Source organism: Urtica dioica, chromosome 2, assembly GCF_054948205.1.
Source record: "Urtica dioica subsp. dioica isolate 48M chromosome 2, U.dioica_male_clone48M_v1_H2, whole genome shotgun sequence".
NCBI lineage: Eukaryota > Viridiplantae > Streptophyta > Magnoliopsida > Rosales > Urticaceae > Urtica > Urtica dioica.
In genome coordinates, this window is record NC_142757.1 from 9,870,754 (window position 1) to 9,881,250 (window position 10,497).

Sequence of the window (10,497 nt, forward strand, 5' to 3'; positions counted from 1 at the left end):
TTGATCACTAACATCCTTTCGCAGAGCCTCAAGGGAGGATTACTAGGGATTGAGTCTAAGTGTGCAACCAACCACTTAGTCCAAAAAATCAACTTTGAAAATACAATCCCCCAAGAGGAGGCCTTGTCTTCATCTTCTCACTCTCGGACGTAGCTTCATTGAGCAATGATCGAAGCAAAAACACCTTAGAGTACTCTCATTTAAGAGAGGGCCACAAGAGTGACTCTTAGTCTCACGTTAATTACTTCTTTGATTAGTGTTGGGGATCATGGGTTACAAACAACGAGTATAGCCCTCCCACTTAGGTTTTGGAGTTGGTACATCGACTCTTATAAGTTTGGAAACGGATTTCCTAATTATAGAGCGATAGAGTGGACAACTAGAAAAGAATCCTAGAGCTTCATGTTCAGAGTAGTGTTAGTGCATAAAGGCACAAGGTACATACTCGGATCTTTTCCTATTTTCTATTCGGGAAAGTGCATGAGGGAAGTGTGAACTTCAACTCACTCGAACACTTGAAAGTTTGAGATTACACATCTTTATTTTCGGATTGTCTACAAGGAGACCTCCCACTCAAAATTTCAAGAGCATATAGATTTTGAACATATGTGATATAGATATAGTTTTGAAAACAATTTGAAAACTTATTTGATTTGGATGACAAAATATTTTCATGTTTGAAAACAAAAACGGTTTTTCAAAATTCAAACTAGTTTTGTAAAAATTCAAATTCAATTAAACTTTCAAAAATCAAAATATTTTAATCTTTCACATCATGTTTAGAATCTTATAAAAAACAATTTTTCTCAAGAAAATTTTCTCATTAGAGGTCTATAACTCATTGTAGTGGGCCTGAAAATCCGGAATTCTAAAAAATTGGACTTTCGGAACAGCCGCGCACGTCGGAGTAAAATCGCCATAACTAGCGGCTCCGATGTTGTTTTGACCAGAAACCAATTGCATTGGAAAGAGGAAAAACAGACCTTTAATTTCGAATTCTGATATGAGAGTTGTACCACGTTTACTGCTTGTATTCTTGAGCTCGAAGAAAATTGGAAAGAATTAAAGGTCGGACTTTGAGTGCGAAAAAAGATTCGAGTGTAACGAAATGTTTTAGGAAGTTGTTAAAGCTTTTATTTGTGTTTTATTAACAAGGTAATAACATGGTATAAAAGAAAAAAACAACAAGCATAAAACGAATCAAGTAAATAAAAGAAACTAGAAAGACAAGATAACTAGTCACACAAATTTACAGAAATTTCTCAAACTTTAAAAACACGTTTTTCATTATAAAAAAATAAAAACTTTTAGAACTGATTCTATTGTGTTTTAATAACATCCCAAACTCATAGAAAATCAACATGATTTTTAATTTAAAGGCATGAGAAATAAATTAAAAAAAATCTAAGAAAACAATTCTAACTTATCACAAAATTAGTAAACTTTCGAAAACGATTTTCAAGCTCATAATTTTAATTACATGCACATGCATATCTTTGACCTTAGCTCTGATACCATTTATTGGAATTGATCTAAGTTAAGAAAAGAGTTAACGCTTCGAGCAAGCGGCGGAATTTATTGGAATCGAGGTCGAGCTCCACTCGGCCGAGCACCTCCTGAGTGCTCCAGCCCGGCCGAGACTGAGCTCCACTCGGTCAGGCGCCTCCTGGGCGCTCGGCCCCGCCGAGGCCGAGCTCTACTTAGTCGGGCACCTCCCGAGTGCTCAAGCCCGGCCGAGGCCGAGCTCCACTCGGCCGGGCACCACCTGCAACATCCAACCCGGCCAAGGCCATCCCCACTCAGCCGGGATCCCCCTTTTTAAATTAACTCAGTCGGGCACATATTTCCGTGTGACATATTTCATTGTCATCATATGACAATGTCAAAAAACTTATTTATTGACATCCATACCATCCTAAGTCCAAAATGACGAAAATACCGTTTAGACAATTTTCGTAAAACTTGTCTCGTTCTTGTTTTGACTTAGCTTCTAGTTTAACTATTCCTACTCGATATGATTTGTGATAGTGACCTCATGGATCCAAGTGAACAAAGCTTGAGCTAAAATACTTGGACTCAAAAGTTCACAACCTTTTCCAAGTTTAGCTTAATGTCAACTGACTCCACTAAAGAGTTGACACTGAGAATCTCTCGGTTCAAATGAATTTATTTTCTACTCAATAATTCTACTTAATTGTGATGAGTGGATCCACTGAATATTATCTATGTTTACCCTTCATGAATATCATCGCTAGTCGGGATTGACAAATTTACCATTTTACCCTTCTAGCTGTTATTTCCTCAACTCCTTTGTCGCTTGTGAATAAGTTAGAAACAATGTATTGACGAGGAGGTAACAAGTCACATTGTTTCATCCAAAAGAGTCAAGACTCAATTTGGACACTGGCCAGTTCATTTATTCACATTCCAAGGAACAAAGCATGAGGTGATATACATTGCATTTCAGCAATCTTGTACATGAATTCCAATAGGTCATGTTCAGAATCACATAGTGAGTCCAAACTCTGACTTTCTGAATTGAGAATACGTAAGCTATGAAATGGCATGTCTCATTTCAGGATTATGGTAAGCATGATGCAATTCATATGTAGTGACTTAGAGACATAAGAGGTTAAATGGTTTGTTCTTATATTGTCTCTAGAAGTGCACTGGTCAATTCAGCACCTTCAGAAGATACCTAGAAGAATTATAGAGTCTCCAACTCTCAATATCCCATAACCAGACATCATAGATTCTCCTAACAATCATACTGAGGTCAATAGTCCTTTGACCCTTAGATTGCGAATATATCGTTTTAAGCAAACCATGAAGAATTTGTTCATGCAAATCTACGTTTGTCTCTTCATGCGTTGTTAGGTTTATTTACGGACTAAAGACTAAGGTTTTATCATAAAGCTTCACACAATAAATAATGAATTAACGTTTGAACATTTTATCACTGAATAAGCAATTACAAGCAAGAGTCTTCGTGAGACTTTATTACATCAAATGTACAAAAGCAAAGACTTTATGGGCTTGTTTAAACTATATTAACAATTTCCTCACTTTGGAAACATGAGTATCTCATTATCATCTTATTACTATCTTATTTCATCACTAGATTTTAGGAAATGGAGCAAGAAGGAGCATATCATCCAACGTAAGGAAGGAACCCACCCTGAGGCTCATCACCTTGAGAACGACCACGTTATTCTCGGGAGCAACATTTTCTCGGGAGCAACATTCCCTGAAACGCCACTTCTGGATTTCCGCTCAAGCTCAAGCCCAACCATGCAAGAAGCCGAGAAAGAAAGGAATTAGTGTCTGGGCACTTTTAAACGCGACGACTCAAGAACAAGTCTAAGAGTCGAAGGGCTAAAACATTAGGTCAAATGTGGACCTAGGTGCCAAAACAAAAACGAAAGAAAACTTAGAGAGAGAAAGGGGAGGGGCGGCCAAGTGTTCTAGAGAGAGAAGCTCTCAATCTCTAAAACTTTGGAATAAGAAAACAATGAGAATGAGGCCTCTATTTATTGGGGAGGGATTACCTTCATATTCAATATATACACATGACTTTAAGGATCTACTATTGTTGTCGGCCCGTCTGGGGCCGACGAGAACAAAGGCATCTCTTTGACCCACGTGGCTGGTGCGAGGTCTTGAGCGGCGAAACCCTGACTCAACCAGGGGCCGGCCCAAACCAATGGCCGAGTCAAATGCCTTGCCCAGCCATGGGCCGAGTCAATGGCTCACTCGGCCATTGGCCAGATCAATGGCTCACTCGGCCATTGGGCAGTTCACTAGGCCAATGGCCGAGTGAACCCTCCAGCCACCAAGGTAGTTCACTCGGCCATTGGCGGAGTGAACCTTCCAGCAGTTCACTCGGCCAATGGCCGAGTGAACCTTCCAGCCGCCCAGGCATTTCACTCGGCCATTGGCCGAGTGAACCTTCCAGCAGTTCACTCGGCCAATGGCCGAGTGAACCTTCCAGCTGCCCATGCAGTTCACTCGGCCATTGGCCGAGTGAACCTTCCAGCAGTTCACTCGGCCAATGACCGAGTGAACCCTTCAGTCGGCCTTGCAGTTCACTCGGCCAATGGTCGAGTGAACCTTCCAGCAGTTCACTCGGCCAATGGCCGAGTGAACCTTCATCCGGCCAAAACTCCTCACTCGGCCATTGGCCGACCCAACCCTTCAGCCGGCCAATGGCCGACCCAAGCTTGCTCACTCGGCCAAGGGGTCTTCAAACCACCCCTTGGCTGCCTATAAATACAGGGGCCGCTCCCCTAGTCCAGGTAATCCATTTTTGAGTCCCGAAACGCTGCCGAACTCGTACTTCTCTCGTTTCGCTCATCTTTGGCCTCTCACCACCCCTAAAACCTCTATACTCCACCTCAATCCCACTAATGTTGAGCGTCGGAGAGGTAAATAGGGGCACCCCCTGTTTCCCCTTTGTAGTTCACAATCTTTTTCTTGCTTTTCAGGTATCGAGACGAGGTGAGCTTCACCCACAGCTAAGGGACGACCTTGGATACCAAGTCCGACACGCTCGAGCCGGAGTGAGACCACTTGGTCCGGCCTTGGGTCTAACCACTCTGGGCTCCTAAATAGTTGTCCGAAAATCAGCGACAACATTTTGGCGCTAGAAGGAGGGGATCTCTCGACCTTGGCGACACATCCCCTCTACCATTCTTCTTCTCACTTCTACGACTCTCGAGAGATGAGTCATGGCCCCGCCACCGCCGTGGGCGCCCGAGCAACGAGCTCGAGGTGCGGCCTCTGAAGCCCCGTGCATCGTCTTGGAGGGCAACCTCGTGATAACGAGAGCCAGCCCCGAGACCCGGCGAGTGACCCCGAGGCCGCAGTCTGAGAGGACACGGCTCGAAGGCTCGCCGAACTCCTAGACTGCCCCGGCGTTACCGGTGCGCTCATCGCCGACCTCCTCGACTCCAACAATGTCGGCGACATCAACCACGAGACCAACCTCGACCACGCTATTCACGAAAGTGGACACGCGCGCACGCCTCCAAGGGGACACCTTCGGGCGGCCGCGTCAAAACGTCAACTTTCCGATGAGCACCCGCACGCGCCCTCGAGGGGACACCCTCGGGCGACCACGTCAAGGCTCCAAAGCTCACACAATACCCGAGAACGCTCAGTCTCGAGGTCCCGAAAGGGACGCTCCAAGCTCACCATCTGCGTCCAAAACCCTTGTGAAGGTGACAACGTCGATGGTCGCGGCCTCCGTCAAGGGCGTCGCCTGAATGACGCGCCCTTAACAAGGGTGATAGGGACGGCCTCCGGAGACTTGAGAGACCGCCTCAGTTCTCAAAGAGAGAATCACGGGTTCGACTTGAGAGAAAAACTCAACGCCCGACGCGAGACCGCGATCGTCTTGGGGCAGCAACCACCGAACATTGATCGAGCACCCAACCAGAAGCGCGCGGCCGCGCTTGTGATACCGGCCGTTGGTCCCGAGTCACGAAGGAAAAGGCGCCGGAAGGGTCAACTCCCTAATGACCACCCTTCTCCAGCCCCGAAGCGATCCTTCGTCCCGCTCAACATAACGCTCGACCGGATCCTAAGCTTACGCCGCGATGAGCTAGGAAGCCCTGCTCCACTCACAAAGGACCCCGCGAAGCGAGATCAAAGTAAGTTCTGCGAATACCACCAAGATCACGGGCACGTGACGATCGAATGCTACCAGCTTAAGAAGCAAATTAAATCCCTAATTCAAGGTGGGGACTTCAAGGAATTCGTCGCATCTGCTAGCAAGCCATGACTGTCGCGACTTCGACCCTTAAACCCATGCCCGAACTCACTCGACTTTGTAATCGCTTCATTTCAATTATGCAATTTCCTTTTTTCAAAGAAGGCCAAGTGCCATGACTACCTGTAACGACCCCTTTATTGCAATAAAGAGTTATTCTACGCATGACAACTTTTTGACACGCACTATTGTATACCTCCAACACAAGAGTTTCTTGGCCTTCGTCTCATAAACACAAGAAACTCGGGGGGCTAACAGGGATGAATGCTCAATAAAAAAACAACTCAACAACAACTCAAAAAAAATAATAATAATAAAGTCTCAAGGGGCCGATGGTTAGGCCGGAGGTCCCAAAGAAAGACTTCTCACGTAACTCCTCGAGATGAGTTCATTCCTCGAGTCGAGTTTCGAATCCACGAGTCGACCGATACTCCTCGTGCCGATTCTTCACATAACACCTCGTGCAGGCTCTGCGTGAGTCCTCGAGTCGAGTTCGAGTCCACGAGTCGACAAGCTACTCCTCATGTCGACTCCACATGTCTCCTCGAGATGAGTTCATTCCTAGAGTCGAGCTCCGAGTCCGCGAGTCGACCGATACTCCTCGCGCCGACTCTCCACGAAACTCCTCGCGCCGACTCTCCACGAAACTCCTCGTGCAGGCTCTACGTGAGTCCTCGAATCGAGTTCGATTCCACGAGTCGACAAGCTACTCCTCGTGCCGACTTCACATGTCTCCTCGAGATGAGTTCATTCCTCGAGTCGAGCTCCGAGTCCGCGAGTGAACCGATACTCCTCGTGCCGACTCTCCACGAAACTCCTCGTGCAGGCTCTACGTGAGTCCTCGAGTCGAGTTAGAGTCCACGAGTCGACAAGCTACTCCTCGTGCCGACTTCACATGTCTCCTCGAGATGAGTTCATTCCTCGAGTCGAGCTCCGAGTTCGCGAGTCGACCGATACTCCTCGCGCCGAGTCTCCACGAAACTCCTCGTGCAGGCTCTACGTGAGTCCTCGAGTCGAGTTCGAGTCCACGAGTCGACAAGCTACTCCTTATGTCGACTCCACATGTCTCCTCGAGATGAGTTCATTCCTAGAGTCGAGCTCCGAGTCCGCGAGTCGACCGATACTCCTCGCGCCGACTCTCCACGAAACTCCTCGCGCCGACTCTCCACGAAACTCCTCGTGCAGGCTCTACGTGAGTCCTCGAATCGAGTTCGATTCCACGAGTCGACAAGCTACTCCTCGTGCCGACTTCACATGTCTCCTCGAGATGAGTTCATTCCTCGAGTCGAGCTCCGAGTCCGCGAGTGAACCGATACTCCTCGTGCCGACTCTCCACGAAACTCCTCGTGCAGGCTCTACGTGAGTCCTCGAGTCGAGTTAGAGTCCACGAGTCGACAAGCTACTCCTCGTGCCGACTTCACATGTCTCCTCGAGATGAGTTCATTCCTCGAGTCGAGCTCCGAGTTCGCGAGTCGACCGATACTCCTCGCGCCGAGTCTCCACGAAACTCCTCGTGCAGGCTCTACGTGAGTCCTCGAGTCGAGTTCGAGTCCACGAGTCGACAAGCTACTCCTTATGTCGACTCCACATGTCTCCTCGAGATGAGTTCATTCCTAGAGTCGAGCACCGAGTCCGCGAGTCGACCGATACTCCTCGCGCCGACTCTCCACGAAACTCCTCGCGCCGACTCTCCACGAAACTCCTCGTGCAGGCTCTACGTGAGTCCTCGAATCGAGTTCGATTCCACGAGTCGACAAGCAACTCCTCGTGCCGACTTCACATGTATCCTCGAGATGAGTTCATTCCTCGAGTCCAGCTCCGTGTTCGAGAGTCGACCGATACTCCTCGCGCCGACTCTCCACGAAACTCCCCGTGCAGGCTCTACGTGAGTCCCCGAGTCGAGTTCGAGTCCACAAGTCGACAACCTACTCCTCATGTCGACTCCACATGTCTCCTCGAGATGAGTTCATTCCCCGAGGCGAGCTCCGAGTCCGCGAGTCGACCGATACTCCTCGCGCCGACTCTCCACGAAACTCCTCGTGCAATCTCTACGTGAGTCCTCGAGTCGATTTCGAGTCCACGAGTCGACTGATACTCCTCGTGCCGACTCTTCACATGTCTCCTCGAGATGAGTTCATTCCTCGAGTCGAGCTCCAAGTCCGCGAGTCGACCGATACTCCTCGCGCCGACTCTCCACGAAACTCCTCGTGCAGGCTCTACGTGAGTCCTCGAGTCGAGTTCTAGTCCACGAGCCTACAAGCTACTCCTCGTGCCGACTTCAAATGTCTCCTCGAGATGAGTTCATTCCTCGAGTCGAGCTCCGAGTCCGCGAGTCGACCGATACTCCTCGCGCTGACTCTCCACGAAACTCCTCGTGCAGGCTCTACGTGAGTCCTCGAGTCAAGTTCGAGTCCACGAGTCGACAAGCTACTCCTCGTGCCGACTTCACATGTCTCCTCAAGATGAGTTCATTCCTCGAGTCGAGCTCCGAATTCGCGAGTCGACCGATACTCCTCGCGCCGACTCTCCACGAAACTCCTCGTGCAGGCTCTACGTGAGTCCTCGAGTCGAGTTCAAGTCCACGAGTCGACAAGCTACTCCTCGTGTTGACTCCACATGTCTCCTCGAGATGAGTTCATTCCTCGAGTCGAGCTCCGAGTCCGCGAGTTAACCGATACTCCTCGTGCCGACTCTCCACGAAACTCCTCGTGCAGGCTCTACGTGAGTCCTCGAGTCGAGTTCGAGTCCACGAGTCGACAAGCTACTCCTCGTGCCGACTTCACATGTATCCTCGAGATGATTTCATTCCTCGAGTCGAGCTCTGAGTTCGCGAGTCGACCGATACTCCTCGCGCCGACTCTCCACGAAACTCCCCGTGCAGGCTCTATGTGAGTCCCCGAGTCGAGTTTGAGTCCACGAGTCGAAAAGCTACTCCTCGTGTCGACTCCACATGTCTCCTCGAGATGAGTTCATTCCTCGAGTCGAGCTCCGAGTCCGCGAGTCAACCGATACTCCTCGCGCCGACTCTCCACGAAACTCCTCGTTCAGGCTCTACGTGAGTCCTCGAGTCGAGTTCGAGTCCACGAGTCGACAAGCTACTCCTCATGTTGACTCCACATGTCTCCTCGAGATGAGTTCATTCCTAGAGTCGAGCTCCGAGTCCGCGAGTCGACCGATACTCCTCGCGCCGACTCTCCACGAAACTCCTCGCGCCGACTCTCCACGAAACTCCTCGTGCAGGCTCTACGTGAGTCCTCGAATCGAGTTCGATTCCACGAGTCGACAAGCTACTCCTCGTGCCGACTTCACATGTCTCCTGGAGATGAGTTCATTCCTCGAGTCGAGCTTCGAGTCCGCGAGTGAACCGATACTCCTCGTGCCGACTCTCCACGATACTCCTCGTGCAGGCTCTACGTGAGTCCTCGAGTCGAGTTAGAGTCCACGAGTCGACAAGCTACTCCTCGTGCCGACTTCACATGTCTCCTCGAGATGAGTTCATTCCTCGAGTCGAGCTCCGAGTTCGCGAGTCGACCGATACTCCTCGCGCCGAGTCTCCACGAAACTCCTCGTGCAGGCTCTACGTGAGTCCTCGAGTCGAGTTCGAGTCCACGAGTCGACAAGCTACTCCTCATGTCGACTCCACATGTCTCCTCGAGATGAGTTCATTCCTAGAGTCAAGCTCCGAGTCCGCGAGTCGACCGATACTCCTCGCGCCGACTCTCCACGAAACTCCTCGCGCCGACTCTCCACGAAACTCCTCGTGCAGGCTTTACGTGAGTCCTCGAATCGAGTTCGATTCCACGAGTCGACAAGCTACTCCTCGTGCCGACTTCACATGTATCCTCGAGATGAGTTCATTCATCGAGTCCAGTTCCGTGTTCGAGAGTCGACCGATACTCCTCGCGCCGACTCTCCACGAAACTCCCCGTGCAGGCTCTACGTGAGTCCCCGAGTCGAGTTCGAGTCCACAAGTCGACAACCTACTCCTCGTGTCGACTCCACATGTCTCCTCGAGATGAGTTCATTCCCCGAGGCGAGCTCCGAGTCCGCGAGTCGACCGATACTCCTCGCGCCGACTCTCCACGAAACTCCTCGTGCAATCTCTACGTGAGTCCTCGAGTCGATTTCGAGTCCACGAGTCGACTGATACTCCTCGTGCCGACTCTTCACATGTCTCCTCGAGATGAATTCATTCCTCGAGTCGAGCTCCGAGTCCGCGAGTCGACCGATACTCCTCGCACCGACTCTCCACGAAACTCCTCACGCCGACTCTCCATGAAACTCCTCGTGCATGCTCTACGTGAGTCCTCGAGTCGAGTTCTAGTCCACGAGTCGACAAGCTACTCCTCGTGCCGACTTCACATGTCTCCTCGAGATGAGTTCATTCCTCGAGTCGAGCTCCGAGTCCGCGAGTCGACCGATACTCCTCGCGCTGACTCTCCACGAAACTCCTCGTGCAGGCTCTACGTGAGTCCTCGAGTCAAGTTCGAGTCCACGAGTCGACAAGCTACTCCTCGTGCCGACTTCACATGTCTCCTCAAGATGAGTTCATTCCTCGAGTCGAGCTCCGACTTCGCGAGTCGACCGATACTCCTCGTGCCGACTCTCCACGAAACTCCTCGTGCAGGCTCTACGTGAGTCCTCGAGTCGAGTTCAAGTCCACGAGTCGACAAGCTACTCCTCGTGTCGACTCCACATGTCTCCTCGAGATGAGTTCATTCCTCGAG